General features: G+C 34.0%; 1 pseudogene; it reads right to left on the bottom strand.

Moving 5' to 3' along the window:
• Nucleotides 1-22868: 22868 nt before the first annotated feature.
• LOC114171146 (uncharacterized) lies at nucleotides 22869-24061 on the bottom strand (annotated as a pseudogene).
• Nucleotides 24062-24515: the final 454 nt, after the last annotated feature.

Here is a 24515-nt window from a genome sequence, read left to right as displayed (position 1 = left end):
TTACATCGGGGAGAGTAGCAGGAGGTCCTGGTCTATGAACCTGATCCGTCATAGAGGTGATGGGACTTACCTTGGGAGTGGTTAGGTGATAACCCCTTGTGTCCAAACTCTGCAGAGTTTGGAAACCATCGCAGGTGCAAGCCACCAAGAGATCCGATGTCACTTACATAATCCAGATATTGAGTCTAGAGTCATGTATATGTGTTATGGTGGTCTATATGATTCTAGTGATAATGAGAAAGATTGCATGGTTTCTGTTTATAATTGAACTGCATGATTCCTTAATCAGATTAGCTTACCCTTGCTTTTTGTGTTCCTGTCTTGTGTTGTATGTTTCCTTTTGCGATGATCACCTATTCGGTGGGAGCAGATGTGGTTGCAGTGTCAAAGGCACTTCTGGAGGATGAAGAGCCATCGTGTTAGTGTTGAAGAGGAGGTTTCCAGTGGGAGCTTTAGTAGTGGTCAGTAGTACAGAGTTTATTAGTTTAGTTTAAGTGTATAAGTGATATATTTTTATAGTCATACCTTTTGTAAGACTGTATTAATATATTATGTACACTGCATTATCTGTTTTGGAACTATTATGAAACTCCCTATTTTTATTAGTTTTAAGCTGCAGAAATTGGGATGTTATAATTGAAAAAAAGAGAAATTTTCATCTTCCTTCCCCTCTGTCTCCATCAAGGTTTATTGAAGGGAGAGGCAGATGATGAATTCAAGTGGATTAGGGTGTGAAGTTTGTGTTGTTCACTTTAACTGGATCAAAGGTGAAAGTGGGTGGATTTAAAGTACAGTTTGTTAAAGTTTGTAAGTGATTTGATTGACGTGATAGATTAAAAATTATATTTAAATCAAGAAAAAACAAAATTACCAAATTGTCCTTTATTTTAAAAATGATTAAAAATTATCATTGTATAAATTTTATTTGTTGTAGAAAAAATATTAATATGTATGAATGAGAAAAAAATATTTTATTAAAAAAATATTTATAAAATAATGTAATAAAAAGTTTTATAATTAATAATTACTTTTTAAACCTTATTTTAGAACAATTTTCAAATTTTCGTTATTAATTATTTTTGTAAAAATAATTTGAAAAGTCATATTTTTACATTATTTTCATAATTAAGTTGATAAATAAATTGCAAACATAATTGTAGTCTTGATATCACCTTCAAAACAAGACATAACAAAGATGATTTAAAATTAGAAGAATTTCCCTCTTCCTTCTCTTCTCTCTCCGTCAAGGTTGATTGGATGGAGAGGAAGAGGATGACATCAAGTGGATTACAGTGTGAAGTTTGTGTTGTTCACTTTAAGTGGATTAAAGGTGAAAGTGGATGGATTAAGAGTAAAGTTTGTTAAAGTTTGTGAGTGTTTTGATGGATGTGATAGATTAAAAATTATATTTAAATGAAAGAAAAAGAAGATTACCACATTGTACTTTATTTTAAAAATAATTAATAAGTTTGATTTATCGTAGGAAAGGTATGAAAATGTATAAATAAAAGTAACATATTTTGATAAAAATATATTTAAAAGGTAATGTAATAAAAAATTTGTAATTAAAAATTACTTTTTAAACCTTATTTTACAACAATTTTCAAATTTTCGTTATTTTTACATCGTTTTCATAATTATGCTAAAAATTGAATTGCAGACATAATTGTAATCTTGATATCACCCTCAAACAGTGGCGGATCTTGGCCAAAATTTCTGGGGGAGCCAAAGTAATATGCTCAATTTATATATTTAATATTTTTGTCACTAATTCAATAGAAATTAATACATAATTTAATATAGTTATCATTATAACAGAAAATACATATATCCAAATAATATTGTCATTCATTTTTTTCATATTCTTGAACTTATCAAATAATTGAATCATAACTACATTTTTAACTATTTTTTATTCAATGTAAATAACCATATTATGTGCAAAATATTCATTTTTCATTTTACTAATATGCACATATCAATTCAAAAGTCATCACAAGCTTTCATTTGATCATTATTATGTTTATGCGATGAACAATCTTATTGTCTTGTTCTCATCTTCACTTCTTTTTTATCAATTTTAAAAAATAAATTTATTCTTTTATTTGTGTTTTATTAATATACCTATTTATAAAACAAGTTTAAAACTAAAAAATAATTTATTATAATCTAATAAAAAATTGAGGGACATAAATTATTAAAAAAAATTATGATAATCAAATTACAATTAAAAACCCTCTATAGAAAATCACATAATACATTATTTGCTCTTTTATATTCAAAAATGAATATACAAAAGGATAATAAGATAAAAAAAATAGGGCTAAATATTAAACAAGTATTGCACTACTAAGTGATTTTTTTCCTTTAAGAATAAGAGAAGATATGAAGAAGATGAGGACAAAATAATGAGTTTATGATTTTTTTTTTCTCAGTAACAAAAGTAATCAGGTAAGAAAAAACAATTTTTCTATGTAAAGAAAAAACAAAAAAAAATGTAAAGAATCAATTTTTCTATGTAAAGAAAAAACAAAAAAAAATGTAAAGAATGTACAACACGTGAAAAAACAACACGTGAAAAAACAAAAAAACAATGTAAAGAAAAATAAAAAATTATCTTAACAATATTTGTCTTCATTATATTTAATTTTATATTGCACTATTTATTAATATTAAATATTATACTTTATAAAACAAATAAAAAAATATCTAATTTGATTTTTATTAATTTTTAGTAGATTACTATCTAATTTAAAATGATACACATAATTTAAACATAATTTACAAAACTTAAAAATATATATAATTTAAAAAAATTTAAATACATAAAACATAAAAAAAAGTTAAAAAAGTTGGGGGGGGGGGGGGCAGTGGCTCCCGTCCGCTTCTTCGTGTTTCTGTTGTTCACTTTAAGTGTATTAAAGGTGAAAGTGGATGGAGTAATAGTAAAGTTTTTTAAAGTTTGTAAGTGATTTGATGGATGTGATAGATTAAAAATTAAATTTAAATCATAAAAAAACAAGATTACCAAATTGTACTTTATTTTAAAAATAATTAAAAATTTTCATTATATAAGTTTGATTTATCATAGAAAAAATATGAAAATGTATAAATGAAAGTAACATATTTTAATAAAAAAATATTTAAAACAAAATGTAATAAAAAAATTTCTAATTAAAAATTACTTTTTAAACCGTATTTTATAACAATTTTCAAATTTTTGTTAATAATTATTTTTCTAAAAATAATTTTAAAAAGTCTTTTTTTTATATCATTTTCATAATTAAGCTGAAAAATAAATTGTGGACATAATTGTAATCTTGATATCACCTTCAAACCAAGACAAAACAGAGATGATTTAAAAATAGAAGAATTTTCCTCTTCCTTCTCCTCTCTCTCCTTCAAGGTTGATTGGATGGAGAGGGAGAGGATGACATCAAGTGGATTACAGTGTGAAGTTTTTGTTGTTCACTTTAAGTGGATTAAAGGTGAAAGTGGGTGGCTTAAGAGTAAAGTTTGTGAGTGATTTGATGGATGTGATAGATTAAAAATTATATTTAAATGAAAGAAAAAGAAGATTACCAAATTGTACTTTATTTTAAAAATAATTAAAAATTATCATTATATAAGTTTGATTTATTGTAGGAAAAATATGAAAATGTATAAATGAAAGTAACATATTTTGATAAAAATGTATTTAAAAGGTAACGTAATAAAAAATTTATAGTTAAAAATTACTTTTTAAACCTTATTTTATAACAATTTTTAAATTTTCGTTATTTTTACATCGTTTTCATAATTATGCTAAAAAATAAATTGCGGACATAATTGTAATCTTGATATCACCCTTAAACCATTGCATAACAGACATGATTGAAAAATAGAGGAATTTTCCTCTTCCTTCCCTTCTCTCTCCCTCATCGTTGATTGAAGGGAGAGGGATATGATGGATTCAAGTGGATTAGAGTGTAAGCTTGTCTTGTTCACTTTAAGGGGATTAAAGGTGAAAGTGAGTGGATTTAGAGTAAAGTTTGTTGAAGTTTGTGAGTGATTTGATGAATGTGATAGATTAAAAATTATATTTAAATCATAAAAATACAAGATTACCGAATTGTACTTTATTTTAAAAGTAATTAAAAATTATCATTATATAAGTTTGATTTATCGTTGAAAAAATATGAAAATGTGTGACATCCCATTTTAATAGATTACACTACTAAATAAAATATCACACAGATATAATAACGAGAAGCACTTAGATGAATATGAAACGTAGAGGAGATAACTATTACAGTCATCCGGAAATACTTAACAGGAATCTTAGGCATACCACATAGTCCTAAGCAAAAGAAAATTTAAAGGAGTGCAACAGCTTTGCAAAAGGGTCGCCACTAAGGCAACTAACACAAAAGGCCTCCTGGCCCTGAGACTATTCCTAAGACCTCTAAACAGGAAGTCTAGGCCGCACCGCTGCTTCTCCCAGATCCATCACGAACCTCCCTCCCATCTGCTCCCACCAGAAGGTGATCATCGCAAGAGAGAAATTACAACAGAACACAAACAGAAATGCAAGGGTAAGCTAGTGTAATACAATACTTATCATAGTATAAAGGAATAAATGCATAAACATTCCCAGGCATACAACACAGAGGCACAATATTCATGGTATGGCAATCAAACAAGACACTATGACTCAATTATCCGGATACATATATTAAGATCGGATTCACCGGATGCCTGCGCTCGTGGTGGCCTCTACTGCTCTGCAGAGCCATTGCCAATGGGTTTCACCCTACCACTCACGAGGTTAGCCTTTAAGCGTCTAAGGCCATTATCCTGCCAAAGACTAGGGCCTCCCGCTACTCTCACCACTTGGTTCAGTTTGCTCTACTTGAGACTCACTGACCCTTTAGAGTTTCGGGATGCAATCCTTACTTGAATCCTTATCTTAATATATACACTACACACCACCATAAAGTCTCCCCATGGGACTCATGGAATTACGCCTATCTCATCATCACAATCATGTTTCTCATACAATTCCCACCTCTTTTTGGTCATTCATCCAATTGTCATGTTAAAGCATCACGAAGCCACAAACTCATGATCAATCTCATGCCAAGCATGCCTATTTCGTTCATAAGAATTCCAAAACACCCAAGTATAATCACGTACATCATTTTAGGAGGAAAAAGTCTAACCCATAATTACAACAAATCACCCAAACAGTTAAGAAACATGTCACACCTTCGCAAACTCGCTCAGGCGAGACGCTGGTCTTACTGACGCAGCGAATTCTCGCTCAGGCGAGATGAGCAACGTGGGGTTTCCATGATTTCTCGCTCAGGCGAGATGGGCAACGTGGGGTTTCCACGATTTCTCGCTCAGGCGAGATGGGCAACGTGGGGTTTTTCACGATTTCTCGCTCAGGCGAGACCTCCTCGCCTGAGCGAGACATGGCGTCGCTCAGAACGCGGACAGGTCGCCTAGGCGAGTTCTCGTGGCAGTGAGTACTCTGATACTCTCGCCTAGGCGAGACAAGCTCGCTTGGGCGAAAATAGCAGAGTTCACCACTGTCAACCCACATGCAGTGGCGGAAACCGCCCAGATCTACTCCCAAACACACATGCAAGACAGAAAAACGACATAGGGCCATATCCAGAGCATAGCCAACCATTTATTTCACGATTTCAACACCATTCAAGCACCCACACATAGAACAGAACATAAACATGCCACAATAACTTTAAACTAAAGAAAAACTAGCTCCCCTTACCTCTATATTGATCACTAAACGCAAACCGATCTGAACTAAGGGGTACTACAGCTCTAGAAATGAGCTGAAACAGGAAAAGAGGACAAAATGAAGTTAAGAGTCGTAACTCTAACTCGAACCATGCGTTTTAAACGGAGTAAAGAGGAGAAGGAACGAACCCTGAGCTCTAAAGGTCAGCTTTCCTGGAGAAAGGAAGGGGGTTTGGTAGCTCGGAGACGAACGGAAGTTGTGCCCTAGCGGAGCACCCTGCTGGAGTTTGGAGAAGAAGAGGGGAACTGCTGCCTTTCTGAAACAGAGAAGATGTGAGACTGTGAGGGGGCTGTAAGGGTAGGGTGTCCTTCAGAAGGGCTGTCCCTTGGGCCTACGAAGGGCCAGGCCCATTACATGAAACTGGAAAAGAAAAGAGGGCTTACAATATCTCCCCAACAACAAAAATTTTTCGTCCTCGAAAAATTCGACTTACCAGAACAGATGCGGATATGCACTCCTCATGTCCTCCTCAAGCTCCCAAGTAGTGTCACCTGTCCTCCGGTCCCAGATGACCTTCACAAGACTAGTGGCTCTTCCCTTCCGCTCCTTCACTTGGCGGTCCTCTATAGCCACGGGCTGTACCACAACCTGAAGATTTTCCCTGACTTCCACATCCTCCGCCTCCAAAACATGCGATGGGTCAAACACGTACTTCCGTAGCTGTGAAACATGAAAGACTGGGTGTAGAATAGCCAACTGGGGTGGCAATGCTATCTCATAAGCTACGGGCCCTATCCTTCTCAAGATCTGATATGGACCCAGAAACTTAGGAGACAGCTTCTTTGAGCGATAGCCCTCCCCACACCAGTGGTTCGCGTCACTCTCAAGAATACATGCTCCCCAGCCTTAAACTCTAGGGGTCTTCTCCTCCTATCAGCATAAGCCTTCTGTCGACTCTGGGATGCTTGCAACCTGTCTCTCACCAACTGCACCTTCTCTGTGGTCTGTTGCAACAACTCAGGTCCTACCAAAACTGACTCACCATCCTGGTACCAACACAAAGGAGTCCTACATCTCCTCCCATACAAGGCCTCATAGGGTGCCATCCCTATACTTGCTTGGTAATTGTTGTTGTAGGTAAACTCCACTAGCGGTAACACATCGTCCCAACTGCCAAGGTGATCCAAGATACATGTCCTCAACAAGTCCTCCAAGGACTGAATCACTCTCTCTGACTGGCCATCCGTCTGAGGATGATAAGCAGAACTCATCCTCAACCTGCTACCCATAGCCTCCTGCAGTGCCTGCCAGAACCTGGAAGTGAACCGGGGGTCTCTGTCAGACACTATGCTACTAGGTACTCCATGAAGTCTCACTATCTCTCGGATGTAGAGTTGGGCCAACTTGGTCATTGACATTCTGAGATTAACAGCCAATAAGTGAGCACTCTTCGTTAAGCGATCCACCACTACCCAGATAGCATCATGTCCTCTCACGGTGCGAGGCAAGTGGGTAACAAAATCCATAGCTATGCTATCCCACTTCCACACCGGAATATCCAAAGGTTGAAGCGTTCCACCGGGTTTCTGATGCTCCACCTTAGCCTTTTGACAAGTCAAACAGGCCGCTACGAACTGTGCCACTTCCTTTTTCATGCCCTGCCACCAAAAGTTCTCCTTGAGGTCCTGGTACATCTTAGTCATGCCAGGGTGCAGACTAAGATGACTCTTGTGTCCCTCCTCAAGGATCAACTTTCTTAACTCTGCATCCTCTGGTACACAAACTCTGCCTCTGAACCTCAACACACCATCTCTGCCCAAGGCAAACTCCTTGGCCTGATCCGTCCCCAGTAACTCCTTTACCTCTTGTAGACTAGCATCCGTGGCTTGTCTTTCTCTGATTAAGCCCAAGAAGTCACTAGATATGACCAAGGTGCTACACCTGATGAATTCCGGCTCCAACTCATACTGTAACTTCATGTCTCTGAAGTTCTCTAGCAACTCCAACTCCTTCATCATCAAGTGTGCCACATGTACGGTCTTCCTGCTCAGTGCGTCCGCCACCACATTCGCCTTCCCTGGGTGGTAGAGAAGCTCGAAGTCGTAGTCCTTCAAAAACTCTATCCACCGCCTCTGCCTCATATTCAGCTCTTTCTGGTCGAAGAGGTACTTCAAGCTCTTGTGGTCACTAAACACACGAAACTGTGCACCATACAAGTAGTGCCTCCATATCTTCAAAGCAAAAACCACCGCTGCTAACTCGAGATCATGAGTAGGGTAGTTCTTCTCATGAACCTTCAACTGCCTAGAAGCATAAGCCACCACCTTCCTCTCTTGCATGAAGACACATCCAAGGCCCTGATGAGAGGCATCACAGTAAACCTCAAAGGGTTTACTCACATCCGGGATTACCAACACTGGAGCACTCGTCAACCTCTGCTTAAGCTCCTTGAAGCTCTCTTCACATCTATCAGTCCATGCAAACGGCTGATCTTTCCTGGTTAGCTGTGTCAGGGGTGCCACTATCTTGGAGAACCCCTCTATAAATCTCCTGTAGTAGCCAGCTAAACCCACGAAGCTTCGAATCTCGGTCACTGACTTGGGACATTCCCACTGTATCACGGCCTCTACCTTAGCTGGATCCACGGCTATCCCCTGAGCTGATATAATGTGCCCCAAGAACTGCACCTCTCTCATCCAAAAGTCACACTTGGACAACTTGGCAAACAGTTGTTTCTCTCTCAAGATACCAAGCACTATCCTCAGATGCTCGGCATGTTCCTCCTGCGTCCTGGAGTAGATGAGAATGTCGTCTATGAAGACCACGACAAACTGATCTAAAAACGGACGAAAGATCCGGTTCATGTAATCCATGAACAAAGCCGGGGCATTAGTCACACCGAATGGCATGACCACATACTCGTAATGCCCGTATCTGGATCTGAAAGCAGTTTTCTCAACATCTTCTGCCTTCACTAGAATCTGATGATAACCCGACCGGAGATCAATCTTGGAGAACACCGACGCCCCATGTAACTGATCCATCAAATCATCTATTCTTGGCAAGGGGTACTTATTCTTAATAGTCAGCTTGTTCAGCTGCCTATAGTCCACACACAACCTCGAGCCGCCATCCTTCTTCTTTACCAACAAGACAGGCGCTCCCCACGGCGAAGCACTCGGCCGTATAAACTGTTTCTCAAGCAATTCCCTTATCTATTTCTTTAACTCCACCAACTTCGCTGGGGCCATGCGGTAAGGAGCTATCGATACAGGTCCGGCTCCTGGTACCAAATCTATAGAGAACTCAACCTCTCTTCTCAGAGGCAAACCTGGTATCTCTTCGGGGAACACATCCTCAAACTCTCTAACTACTGGTATCACTGATATCTTTTCCTCTTTCTGAACTTCTATTCTGGCGAAGACCATGAAGCACTGTGCACCGTCCCGGATTTCCTTCATGAACTCATTAGAAGACAACAACTCGGGCTCCTCTAAGTTTGAGAACAACAGCTTCTTCTCCCGGCAGTCGATTAGAACCCGATTGGCAGAGAGCCAATCCATTCCCAAGATCACATCTAACCCTTGCAGAGGGAGGCATATAAGATTGACTTTGTATACGCGCCCCTCTACCTCAACTGAACATCTAGAACACACAGAAGAAGTTCTAACCAACCCAGATGCCGGAGTAGATACCACGAGATCAAACTGTAGTTCACACACCGGCAGACCCAACTCCCGCACACAAGACTCTGACACAAATGAGTGTGTCGCTCCAGAATCAAAAAGAACACAACAGGACTTGCCAGATATCACACAACAACCAATCACAAGGTTACCTGAACCTGCTGCCTCTGACCCAGTCGTCGCAAAGACCCTGCCTGCAGCCTGAGGCCTGCTGCCTCCTCCTCTCTGCTGAGTCTGGCCTGAACTCTGACTCGGAGCCTGTGGGGAAGGTCGTGCTACTGCCCCTCTCCTAGAAGGACAATCCCTGCCGAAGTGGCCTACCCTGCCACATAGGTTGCATCTGCGGAAACCTGGAAGTTGTGGGCAGAAATTCTTCGCATGCGGTCCTCCGCAATGGTAACACTGTATCCGGCCGGACGGGGAAGAGAAACCTCCAGATCCCTGTGGTTGTGGATGGGGTCTAGCATAAGGTTTCCTCCTTTCTTCAACTCGTGGCCTGGACCCAGATGGTCCGCTAACTCTCTGTTGAGGCTGCTGCTGAGCTTCTACTTCTACCTTCATGCGCTCCATGACCCTGGCCTTTTCCACTAAGGCCGCAAAGTCCTTGATGGACAGTGGAGCTACCATCAGGCGGATGTCTCCTCTGAGACCATTTTCAAACTTTCTGCATCGCCACTCTTCATCTAGTGGCATGGTGTAGAAACGCCCCAAATGCTTGAACTGCTCGGCGTACTCGGCCACTGACTTGTTCCCCTGTGTTAGCTAGAGGAACTCTACCTCCTTAGCGTACCTCACGCTGTCAGGGAAATACTCAGACAAGAACCTCTTCTTGAAGGCTCTCCATGTGATATCCTCGTGCTTCTCTTCCATCACCAGCTTCATGCTGGCCCACCAATGCTCAGCCTCCCCAGTGAGCATATAAACAGTGAAAGCAAGCCTGCTCTCATCGGGGCACCTCTTGGCATCAAAGATGCGCTCCATGTCCTTCATCCACTGATCCGCCTGGTCGGGACTTTTCTTGCCATCAAACTTGGCAGGTTGGTGCTTCAAGAAATCTTCCAAACTCCATTCAGGGGGTGGAGGTCGGGGATGAGGACCATACACCTGAGCACCAGCAGCATTCTCCCCTAACTGACGGAGAGCATCCACATGCTGCCTCTGTGCGTCCTCTGCAGCCTGCCTAGCAGCTTCCATCTGCTGCATCATGAAGTGCTGCTGCTCAAGAGAGGCTTCTTGGCGCTGCATCGCCGCCTCATGCTGTTGCATCATAGCATTGCTCTGTTGCGTCAAGGCTGCAGCCATGGCCTCGATTGCCCTAGCCAGATCTTGCCCATCGCCCTGAGTCGGTTGAGGAGGAGCTACACGAGGGGGTGCCATATCACTGGACACACAGAAAGCACCATTAGAAACTGGATTAGGCTGGAACTCATCTAAACATGACAAGAAAGACACAACGAAAGCTAAGCAAACACATAGCCCACAGACACTTAAGAACGAAGGCTCTGATACCATAAAAGTGTGACATCCCATTTTAATAGATTACACTACTAAATAAAATATCACACAGATATAATAACGAGAAGCACTTAGATGAATATGAAACGTAGAGGAGATAACTATTACAGTCATCCGGAAATACTTAACAGGAATCTTAGGCATACCACATAGTCCTAAGCAAAAGAAAATTTAAAGGAGTGCAACAGCTTTGCAAAAGGGTCGCCACTAAGGCAACTAACACAAAAGGCCTCCTGGCCCTGAGACTATTCCTAAGACCTCTAAACAGGAAGTCTAGGCCGCACCGCTGCTTCTCCCAGATCCATCACGAACCTCCCTCCCATCTGCTCCCACCAGAAGGTGTTCATCGCAAGAGAGAAATTACAACAGAACACAAACAGAAATGCAAGGGTAAGCTAGTGTAATACAATACTTATCATAGTATAAAGGAATAAATGCATAAACATTCCCAGGCATACAACACAGAGGCACAATATTCATGGTATGGCAATCAAACAAGACACTATGACTCAATTATCCGGATACATATATTAAGATCGGATTCACCGGATGCCTGCGCTTGTGGTGGCCTCTACTGCTCTGCAGAGCCATTGCCAATGGGTTTCACCCTACCACTCACGAGGTTAGCCTTTAAGCGTCTAAGGCCATTATCCTGCCAAAGACTAGGGCCTCCCGCTACTCTCACCACTTGGGTCAGTTTGCTCTACTTGAGACTCACTGACCCTTTAGAGTTTCGGGATGCAATCCTTACTTGAATCCTTATCTTAATATATACACTACACGCCACCATAAAGTCTCCCCATGGGACTCATGGAATTACGCCTATCTCATCATCACAATCATGTTTCTCATACAATTCCCACCTCTTTTTGGTCATTCATCCAATTGTCATGTTAAAGCATCACGAAGCCACAAACTCATGATCAATCTCATGCCAAGCATGCCTATTTCGTTCATAAGAATTCCAAAACACCCAAGTATAATCACGTACATCATTTTAGGAGGAAAAAGTCTAACCCATAATTACAACAAATCACCCAAACAGTTAAGAAACATGTCACACCTTCGCAAACTCGCTCAGGCGAGACGCTGGTCTTACTGACGCAGCGAATTCTCGCTCAGGCGAGATGAGCAACGTGGGGTTTCCATGATTTCTCGCTCAGGCGAGATGGGCAACGTGGGGTTTCCACGATTTCTCGCTCAGGCGAGATGGGCAACGTGGGGTTTTTCACGATTTCTCGCTCAGGCGAGACCTCCTCGCCTGAGCGAGACATGGCGTCGCTCAGAACGCGGACAGGTCGCCTAGGCGAGTTCTCGTGGCAGTGAGTACTCTGATACTCTCGCCTAGGCGAGACAAGCTCGCTTGGGCGAAAATAGCAGAGTTCACCACTGTCAACCCACATGCAGTGGCGGAAACCGCCCAGATCTACTCCCAAACACACATGCAAGACAGAAAAACGACATAGGGCCACATCCAGAGCATAGCCAACCATTTATTTCACGATTTCAACACCATTCAAGCACCCACACATAGAACAGAACATAAACATGCCACAATAACTTTAAACTAAAGAAAAACTAGCTCCCCTTACCTCTATATTGATCACTAAACGCAAACCGATCTGAACTAAGGGGTACTACAGCTCTAGAAATGAGCTGAAACAGGAAAAGAGGACAAAATGAAGTTAAGAGTCGTAACTCTAACTCGAACCATGCGTTTTAAACGGAGTAAAGAGGAGAAGGAACGAACCCTGAGCTCTAAAGGTCAGCTTTCCTGGAGAAAGGAAGGGGGTTTGGTAGCTCGGAGACGAACGGAAGTTGTGCCCTAGCGGAGCACCCTGCTGGAGTTTGGAGAGGAAGAGGGGAACTGCTGCCTTTCTGAAACAGAGAAGATGTGAGACTGTGAGGGGGCTGTAAGGGTAGGGTGTCCTTCAGAAGGGCTGTCCCTTGGGCCTACGAAGGGCCAGGCCCATTACATGAAACTGGAAAAGAAAAGAGGGCTTACAAAATGTATAAATGAAAGTTACATATTTTAACAAAAAAATATTTAAAAGAAAATGTATTAAAAAAATTTATAATTAAAAATTACTTTTTAAACCTTTTTTTATAACAATTTTCAAATTTTTGTTATTAATTATTTTTGTAAAAATAAGTTAAAAAGTCTTATTTTTATATCATTTTCATAATTAACCTGAAAAATAAATTGCGGACATAATTGTAATCTTGATATCACCCGCATAACAGAGATAATTGAAAAATAGAGAAATTTCCATCTTCCTTCCCCTCTCTCCACCAAGATTGATTGGAGGGAGAGGGACATGTTGAATTCAAGTGGATTAGAGTGGTAAGTTTGTGGTGTTCACTTTAAGTGGATTAAACGTGAAAGTGGGTGGATTTAGAGTAAAGTTTGTTAAAGTTAGTGAGTAATTTGATGAATGTGATAGATTAAACATTATATTTAAATCAAGGAAAAACAAGATTACCAAATTCTACTTTATTTTAAAAATGATTAAAAATTATGATTGTATAAGTTTGATTTGTGTAGAAAAATTATTAATCTGTATAAATGAAAATAAAATATTTTATTAAAAAAATATTTATAAAATAATGTAACAAAAAGTTTTATAATTAATAATTACTTTTTAAACCATATTTTACAACAATTTTCAAATGTTGGTTATTAATTATTTTTGTAAAAATAATTTGAAAAGTCATATTTTCACATCATTTTCATAATTAAGTTGAAAAATAAATTGCAGACATAATTGTAATCTTGATATCACCTTCAAACCAAGACATAAAAGAGATGATTTAAAATAGAAGAGTTTCCCACTTCCTTCCCCTGTCTTTCCCTCCCCTCTCTCCCTCAAGGTTGATTGGATACAGAGGGAGAGGATGACATCAAGTGGATTACAGTGTGAAGTTTGTGTTGTTCACTTTAAGAGGATTAAAGGTTAAAGTGGCTGGATTTAGAGTAAAGTTTGTTAAAGTTTGTGAGTCATTTGATGGATGTGATAGATTACAAATTATATTTAAGTCATAAAAAAACAAGATTACCAAATTGTACTTTATTTTAATAGTAATTAAAAATTATCATTATATCGGTTTAATTGATCGTAGAAAAAATATGAAAATGTATAAATGAAAGTAATATATTTTAATAAAAAAATATTTAAAAGATAATGTAATAAAAAAAATTCTAATTAAAAATTACTTTTTAAACCTTATTTTATCACAATTTTCAAATTTTGGTTATTAATTATTTTTGTTAAAATAATTTAAAAAGTCATCTTTTTATATCATTTTCATAATTAAGCTGAAAACTAAATTGTGGACATAATTGTAATCTTGATATCAACCTCAAACCAAGACATAACAGAGATTATTTAAAAATAGAGGAATATCCCTCTTCTTTCCCCTCTCTCCTTCAAGGTTGATTGAAAGGAGACGGAGAGGATGACATCAATTGGACTATAGTGTGAAGTTTGTGTTGTTCAATTTAAGTGGATTAAACGTGAAAGTGGGTGGATTTAGAGTAAAGTTTGTGAGTGATTTGATGGATGTGATAGATTAAAAATTATATTTAAATCATAAAATACAAGATTACCAAATTGTACTTTATTTTAAAAATAATTAAAAAATATTATTATATAAGTTTGATTTATCGTAGAAAAAATATGAAAATGTATAAATGAAAGTAACATATTTTAATAAAAAAATATTTAAAAGGTAATGTAATAAAAAAATTTCTAATTAAAAATTACTTTTTAAACCTTATTTTATAACAATTTTCAAATTTTCGTTATTAATTATGTTTGTAAAAATAATTTGAAAAGTCATATTTTTACATCATTTCAATAAATAAGCTGACAAATAAATTGTTGACATAATTGTAATTTTTATATCACCCTCAAACCAGGACATAATAGAGATGTAAAATTAGAAGAATTTCCCTCTTCCTTCCCTTCTCTCCCAGGGGCGGAACTTAAGCTTGACAGAGGGGAGCCACGTTCCCCCAAGGTTTTTTTTCTTATATATATATATATATATATATATATATATATATATATATATATATATATATATATATATATATATATATTATTTATATAATTTAATTTTTTAAAATTTTATTTAAATTTAAAAATCAGGTTTTTCTTTTTGTAATTTATTTTACTTCTTCATTTAATTTCTTTATTTTCGGTACCTCCATCTCTTTTTCTAATTTTTTTTATTCCAATTTTCATCATCAATCTCTTATCATTTTCAAAATCAAACGGCAACATAACAAAATTGAGGAGTTAAGAAACATTTTGGACCGAACAATTATTTCTTTTGAGTAATGTTTTCATTGTTACATTGAAGTCTAATTGACATTGAGTTGATTGTCATCAACATGTTTTATCTTTTTTTTTGAGTGTTTTTTTATAGGTTTTAAAAGTTTTTATAGCAAGGACTATGATAATCTATATTGCAAGAGATATTACAACAAACTTCATTTTTTATTCAATTATTCAAGTTTTTAAAAGTTACCTATAGTAACTTTTGTTGTTTTTAATATATGATTGTTGATAAATAAACTTTATGTTACACTTTCATATATATATATATATATATATATATATATATATATATATATATATTATCATATTTTTTTGGATTCTATTATCATATGTGCTTGTTTTTAATAAAGAAAATAATGTGAGGAAATAATTTTTTTAAATATAAAAAAATTTATGTATAAAAAATATAATTTGCCCCCCCTAAAATTATGGTCTAAGTTCCGCCACTGCTCTCTCTCCCTCAAAGTTGATTGGATTGGATGGAGAGGTAGAGGATGGCATCAAGTGGATTACAATGTGAAGTTTGTGTTGTTCACTTTAATTGGATTAAAGGTGAAAATTGGTGTATTAAGAGTAAAGTTTGTTAAGGTTTGTAAGTGATTTGACGAATGTAATAGATTAAAAATTATATTGAAATCAAAGAAAAACAAGATTACCAAATTGTCCTTTATTTTAAAAATGATTACAAATTATCGTTGTATAAGTTTGATTTATCGTAGAAAAAATATGAAAATGTAAAAATGAAAGTAACATATTTTAATAAAAAAATATTTAAAAGATAATGTAATAAAAAAAATTATAATTAAAAATTACTTTTTAAACCTTATTTTATAACAATTTTCAAATTATCGTTATTTTTACATTGTTTTCATAATTATGCTAAAAAATAAATTGCGAACATAATTGTCATCTTGATATCACCCTCAAACCAAGACATAACATAGATGATTTAAAAATAGAAAAATTTCCCTCTTCCTTACCCCCTCTCTCTCCCTCAAGGTTGATTGGATGGAGAAGGGAGGATGACATCAAGTGGATTACAGTGTGAAGTTTGTGTTGTTCTCTTTAAGTGGATTAATAAAGGTGAAACTTGGTGGATTAAGAGTAAAATTTGTTAAAGTTTGTGAGTCATTTGATGAATGTGATAGATTAAAAAATATATTTAAATCAAAGAAAAACAAGATTACCAAATTGTACTTTATTTTAAAAATTATCATTATATAATTTTGATTTATCGTAGAAAACATAGTAAAATGTATGAATGAAAGTAACATATTTTAATAAAAAAATATTTAAAAGATAATGTAATAAAAAAATACTTTTTATACCTTATTTTAAAACAATTTTCAAATTTTTGTTATTTTTACATCATTTTCATAATTATGCTAAAAAATAAATTGCGAACATAATTGTAATATTCATATTACCCTCAAAATAGACAAGATTGGAAAAAATAGAGGAATTTCCCTTTTCCTTCCCCTCTCTTTCCCTCATCGTTGATTGGAGGGATAGGGATAAGATGAATTTAAGTGGATTAGAGTGTGAAGCTTGTCTTGTTCACTTTGAGGGGAATAAAGGGTTAAAGTGAGTGAATTTAGAGTAAAGTTTGTTGATGTTTTTGAGTGATTTGATGGATGTAATAGATTAAAAATTATATTTAAATCCTAAAAAAACAAGATTACCAAATTGTACTTTCTTTTATATTTATCATTATATAAGTTTGATTTGTCGTAGAAAATATATTAAAATGTATAAATGAAAATAACATATTTTAATAAAAAAATATTTATAAAATAATGTAATAAAAATTTTATAATTTATAATTACTTTTTAAACCCCATTTTATAAAAATTTTCAAATTTTTGTTATTAATTATTTTTGTAAAAATAATTTCAAAGGCCATATTATTACATTATTTTCATAATTAAGATGAAAAGTAACTTACAAACATAATTTTAATCTTGATCTCAACCACAAATCATGGAATAACATAAATGATTGAAAAATTTGTTAAAGTTTGTGAGTGATTTGATGGATGTGATAAATTAAAAATTACATTTAAATGAAGGAAAAATAAGATTACCAAATTGTCCTTTATTGTAAAAATGATTAAAAATTATCATTGTATAAGTTTGATTTCTTGTAGAAAAAAAATATTAATATGTATGAATGAAAATAAAATATTTTATTAAAAAAGTATTTATAAAATAATGTAATAAAAAATTTTATAATTAATAATTACTTTTTAAATCATATTTTAGAACAATTTTCAAATTTTTGTTATTAATTATTTTTGTAAAAAAAATTTGAAAAGTTGTATTTTTACATCATTTTCATAATTAAGCTAAAAAATAAATTGCGGATATAATTGTAATCTTGATATCACCCTTAGAGATCATTGAAAAATAGAGGAATTTCTCTCTTGGTTCCCCTCTCTCTCAAGGTTGATTAGAGGGAGAGGATGACATCAAGTGAATTATAGTGTGAAGTTTGCGTGGTTCACTTTAAATGGATTAAAGGTGAAAATGGATGGATTTAGAGTAAAGTTTGTGACTCATTTGATGGATGTGATAGATTAAAAAGGATATTTAAATGAGGGAAAAACAAGATTACCAAATTGTACTTTATTTAAAAAAAAATAAAAATTATCATTATATAAGTTTAACTTTCATAGAAAAAAATATTAAAATGTATAAATGGAAATAAAATATTTTATAAAAAAATATTTAGAAAATAATGTAATAAAAAATTTTATAATTGATAATTACTTTTTAAACCTTATTTTAGAACAATTTTGAAATTTTTGTCATTATTTATTTTTGTAAAAATAATTTTAAAAGCCTTATTTTTACATCATTTTCATAATTAAGCTGAAAAATAAATTGCGGACATAATTGTAATCTTGATATCACCCTGAAACTATGACATAACATAGATGATTTAAAAATAGAAGAATTTCCCTCTTCGTTCCCCTCTTTCTCCCTTAAGGTTGATTGGAGGGAGAGGGAGATGATCAATTCAAGTGGATTAGAGTTTGAAGTTTGTGTTGTTCACTTTAAGTACATTAAAGGTTTAAGAGGGTGGATTTAGAGTAAAGTTTGTGAGTGATTTGATGGATGTTATAGATTGAAAATTATATTTAAATCAAGGAAAAAAAAGATTACCAAATTGCTCTTTATTTTAAAAATGATTAAATTTTATCATTGTATAAGTTTGATTTATCGTAGAAAAAATATGAAAATGTAAAAATGAAAGTAACATATCTTAATAAAAAAATATTTAAAAGATAATGTAATGAAAAATTTTATAATTAAAAATTACATTTTAAACCTTATTTTATAACAATTTTCAAATTTTTGTTATTTTTATATCATTTTCATAATTAAGCTGAAAAATAATTTGCAGACATAATTGTCATCTTGATATCACCCTCAAACCAAGACATAACATAGATGATTTAAAAATAGATGAATTTCCCTCTTTCTTCCCCCTATCTCTCCCTCAAGGTTGATTGGATGGAGAGGGAGATGATGACATCAAGTGGATTATAGTGTGAAGTTTGTGTTGTTCACTTTAAGTGGATTAAAGGTGAAACTTGGTGGATTAAGAGTAAAGTTTGTTAAAGTTGGTGAGTGATTTGATGGATGTGATACATTGAAAGTTATATTTAAATCAAAGAAAAACAAGATTCCAAAATTGTACTTTATTTTAAAACTAATTAAAAATTATCATTATATAAGTTTGATTTATCGTAGAAAAATATATGAAACTATATAAATGAAAGTAACATATATTAATAAAAAAAATTTAAAAGATAATGTAATAAAAAATTTTATAATTAAACATTACTTTTTAAACCTTATTTTATAACAATTTTCAAATTTTCGTTATTAATTATTTTTGTAAAAATAATTTGAAAATTCATATTTTTACATCATTTTCATAATTAAGCTCTAAAATAAATTGCGGACATAATTGTAATTTTGATATCACCCTCAAACCAGGACATAACAAAGATGATTTAAAAATAGAAGAATTTCTCTCTTCCTTCCCCTCTCTCTCCCTCAAGGTTGATCGGATGGAGAGGTAGAGGATGACATCAAGTGGATTACAGTGTGAAGTTTGTATTGTTCACTTTAAGTGGATTAAAGGTGAAAGTGGGTGGATTAGGAGTAAAGTTTGTTAAAGTTTATGAGTAATTTGATGAATGTGACAGATTAAAAATTATTTTTAAATCAAAGAAAAACAAGATTACCAAATTGTACTTTATTTTAAAAATAATTAAAAATTATCATATCGTAGAAAAAATATGAAAATGTATAAATGAAAGTAACATATTTGAATAAAAAAATAATTAAAAGATAATGTAAAAAACATTTATAACTAAAATTTTTGTTATTTTTACACCGTTTTAATAATTATGCTAAAAAATAAATTGCGGACATAATTGTAATCTTGATATCACCCTTGAACCCTTGCATAACAGACATGATTGAAAAATCGAGGAATTTCCCTCTTCCTTCCCCTCTCTACCTCCTGTTGATGGGAGGGAGATGGATAAGATGAATTTAAGTGGATTAGAGTGTGAAGCTTGTCTTGTTCACTTTCAGAGGATTAAAGGTGAAAGTGAGTGAATTTAGAGTAAAGTTTGTTAAAGTTTGTGTGTGATATGATGGATGTGATAAATTAAAAATTATATTTAAATCATAAAAAAACAAGATTACCAAATTGTACTTTATTTTAAAAATAATTAAAAATTATCTTTATATAAGTTTAATTTATTGTAGAAAAAAAATACTAATATGTGTAAATGAAAATAAAATATTTTTGTTATTAATAATTTTTGTAAAAATAATATGAAAATTCATATATTTACATCATTTTCATAATTAAGTTGAAAAATAAATTGCGTACATCATTGTAATCTTAACGTCACCCTCAAACCAACACATAACAAAGATGACTTAAAAATAGAAGAATTTCCCTCTTCCTGCCCCCTTTATCCCTCAAGGTTATTTGGAGGGAGAGGGAGATGATGAATTCAAGTGGATTAGAGTGTGAAATTTGTGTTGTTCGTGTATTAAAGGTGAAAGAGGGTGGATTGAGAAAAAAGTTTGTAAAGTTTGTGAGTGATTTGATGGATGTGATAGATTAAATATTATAGTTAAATGAAGGAAAAACAAGATTACCAAATTGTCCTTTATTTTAAAAACGATTACAAATTATCATTGTATAAGTTTGATTTGTTGTAGAAAAAATATGAAAATGTAAAAATGAAAGTAACATATTTTAATAAAAAAATATTTAAAAGATAATGTAATAAAAAAATTTATAATTAAAAATTACTTTTTAAACCTTATTTTATAACAATTTTCAAATTATCGTTATTTTTACATCATTTTCGTAATTAAGCTGAAAAATAATTTGCAGACATAATTGTCATCTTGATATCACCCTCAAACGAAGACATAACATAGATGATTTAAAAATAGAAAAATTTCCCTCTTCCTTACCCCTCTCTTTCCCTCAAGGTTGATTGGATGGAGAGGGAGAGGATGACATCAAGCGGATTACAGTGTGAAGTTTGTGTTGTTCACTTTAAATGGATTTATAAAATAATGTAAAAAAAAATTATAATTAATAATTATTTTTTAAACCTTATTTTAGAACAATTTTCAAATTTTTGTTGTTAATTATTTTTGTAAAAAGAATTTGAAAAGTCATATTTTTACATCATTTTCCACTACAAGAAAAAATATTTTTAACGGAGGTTTATTTTTACATTACCCAAGGTTAAAACCTCTACTAAGTTCTTTACCCGGAGTTTCGATTTCTCCCGCTAAACCACCCCTAGAGAATGTTTTAGCCAGGGTTTTGACGAACCCCAGGAAGCACCAATCAATAACGGAGGTTTTTTATCCTCTTGTATTTAACATAGGTGTTAAAACCTTAGTTAAGTTTTATGGGTTTAAAACCCCCGGTTAATTACCATGATTTTTGAAACCTCCGTAAACAATCATGGATTTTGAAACCTCCATAAAATACTATAGGTTTTAGAACCTCCATAAAATAACATAGGTTTCAGAACCCCTATAGAATACCACGGGTTTCAAAACCCCCTAAAATACCCTGGACTTCAAAACTTCCGTAAAATATTATAGGTTTCAAAACCTCCGTAAAGTACCACTGATTTTTAAATTATTATTATATTTTTTTACTCATTTATCATTTATGTATTGATGAAGGATTATCTTATCCCTTTTTAAGATGATTGAATATGGTGTGAGTTGATTAAGAAAGCTAAGTGAAATCCCCACTAGACATTAAGATAGCAAGCTGTCTAGATGTGAAGGTTCCTTTCACAAAGCTCAAGAGAAGAAGATGATGGATTGATTCAAAATAAAAAGGAAATGGAAAGCACATAAACCATAGAAAACCAAGAACAATTAAAGGAAGAAGAAAACATAAAATGGAAAGGAAAGAAATGGTAAAAAAGTGAGAAGCATGCCACTACAAGGCTAGGCTAGAAGCCATGGCAACCTTGAAGATGAGTGGATGTGTGCCGCCACTTGCTATGCAAGATAAGGCTTAAAGTATTCACTCCCTAGGGAGGAAACTCTCACAAATGGTTGAGACACAAGAGTGTTTTTACTTCAAAATGTTCAACCCTTTTACATGTCTAGGAGCACCCCTTATATAGAAGAGTTTAGGGGCCTCTAAGCAAATAAAAGATACCTAAGGATGTCTCTACAAAAACCTAACCCTAGCTTCTAGAAACTAGGTCAAATAAGGTTACAAAAATGAGAGAAAAAAGACCTAACTATGGTGTGTGCAAGACTAATTTCGTTTTAGCACAAAAGCAGACAAAGAATGTGTCTCATATGTCTCCAAAAAGTGGCCAAAGTGTGCTAAAAACAAAGGAGACCAAAGGTACATAGGTACACTTGCTTCATACCTTTTACTTTATGCTTTATGCCTTTGCTTTACTCTCTCCTCCACATCGTTTATGCTCCCCAATCACCATGCGCCACCTAACATTGCTTTCTTACTCCTAATTAACTTACAAAGCAAATAAACATAGATTAGCATGTTGGCTTAAGTCAAGTCAACTATAGTCAACAAGTCAAACCTAGTCAAAGGTCAACAAGTCAACTAAAGTTGATTCAACTAAGTCAACTTAGGGAATAAAAAATAACAAACACAAATGAAAGGGATGAAGGATTAGTGAACTTCCTTTCTAAACATGCTTAGTCTTCTTAAGCATGTGCCTCCATCCTTGGTTGGGGTCAATCCTTCATCATGTATTCATATATATATTTTTTCAATCACAATTATTTTCATTTATTCTATTTTTTTAATCTATATTTAATGAAATTATACATAAATAGATATAAACTCATCAAATTGACAAATTATTTATAGATGACTAAGTGTATATCAAAGTATAACAAATATACGAATTCAAATTCAAATTCAAGTACAATATTAGTCAGCAAAAACTATCATGAAGTACTGCAATGGTTCTCAAACCATAAAATGATTCAATTAACTTCCACATTATATTATATTCTTCAATTATCACATATGATTTTCCTTATGTCCAGAAGTTGTTGTATTAGTTGGCACACTTCCTTGATCACAAACCTACAATAATTACAAATTTAAACTCTGAAAAATAAAAGAAGTTATGTAGTCTTAAACATTACCAGTGTAGGATTGGACATAGTCAACTCAGGAGGCAATTGACCCTGATAATTTTGAGAAAAGAATTTCATGATTGCATCAAGTGTTTTGTCACGTTCTTCATGTCGTTTATTTTGTTCATCCAATTGTGACTTTAATGCAGTGACCTATATTAAAACAAAATCTATTATTAAAATAGTAAAAAACACATAAACATTATAAAACACTCAATCTATCAACAAAAATATACTACATTTCTTACTCCTACTTATAGAAAACAATCCAAAGCAACACAACAACAACATTAATAGTGTCCAATAATATTCAACACAACAACATTTACAACCTTGGCATGACAATCCAAAGCAAACAACATCATATTGCTACACATGAAAATGAATGTTCAATAACTTGATTTTGCAATTCCGAATAAGAAGGACAAGATGAGGATGTCCCAAAATGAAAATTCCTAGTATATCAAAACACACGAGAAGGGCAAGGTCCCAATCCCATTCCTCGGACATGACCACAATGTTCTTTACTTCCCAAAACATGAGCTAGTGAATCTTCAATTGATATATCTTGCGAAAGGGAAGATGTATTTGTCTCATATGCTTTAATTCAATGAAGGTAACATTCAATTTGATTCATTATTTTTCTTTAGAAAACTTATGCTTACTCCAATCTCTCTTGCTCCATCATTCACAAATTCCCCATTAGCATGTTTATGTGTTGCTATCCAAACTTCTCCCCTACTAACTTTGCGACCAAGCTCTTGCTCCTATAAAACTTAAGAAAATCATGAATCATATATGATATAACAAAAATGATTGAAGAATAAAGTTACCATCTCATCCTTCTTTCGTGCAATGCTCTTCGATCCACCTGTGTGAGGAACTGTTTGCTTCTTTCTATTATCCTTATTTTTTTGGGCAATTTCCTAAGCATATATGTAGAAAATTACTCAAAATAAGTAAAGTAACACTTAAAAGAATAGAAAAGATAGTTGTTATTACCTTTGTCCTTGAATTTAAACGGTAGTCAACAAAAGAAGCCCATTGGTCTCTATTCATTCCTTCTAGACACATTGTAATGATTTCATCTCTATTACGTGTTCCATCATCTTTTTGTTGCCATAGTTCACTACAAGAAAAACCATTATTACCGACGGTCAAAATCTGTCGGTAATGGCCAAAATCCGTCGCTAAATCAACATTACCGACGGATCATCGACGGTCAAAAATTCGTCAGTAAAATGCTTGTCTGTAAAATTTTACCGACGGAAATCATGTTCCGTCGGTAATTACCGACGAAAAAATCCGTCGGTAAATCTGTCGATAATTACCGATAGAAAAATCCGTCGGTAATTACCGACGAAAAATATCCGTCGGTAATTACCGACCTAAATATCCGTCGGTAATTACCAAAAATCCATCGGTAAATTAGTTACACTATTCATCTTCTTCATCCTCCCTCTTTCAATTTTTTTTTTCATTTTTTTTTCGTGGTCGCCGTCACCGTCGCCGCCGTCGTCGCCGTCGC

The sequence above is a fragment of the Vigna unguiculata genome, chromosome 6, assembly GCF_037176805.1.
Source record: "Vigna unguiculata cultivar grain cowpea cultivar isolate G323 ecotype 2 chromosome 6, ASM3717680v1, whole genome shotgun sequence".
Taxonomy (NCBI): Eukaryota; Viridiplantae; Streptophyta; class Magnoliopsida; order Fabales; family Fabaceae; genus Vigna; species Vigna unguiculata.
This window is presented reverse-complemented; position numbering and strand designations above follow the sequence as displayed.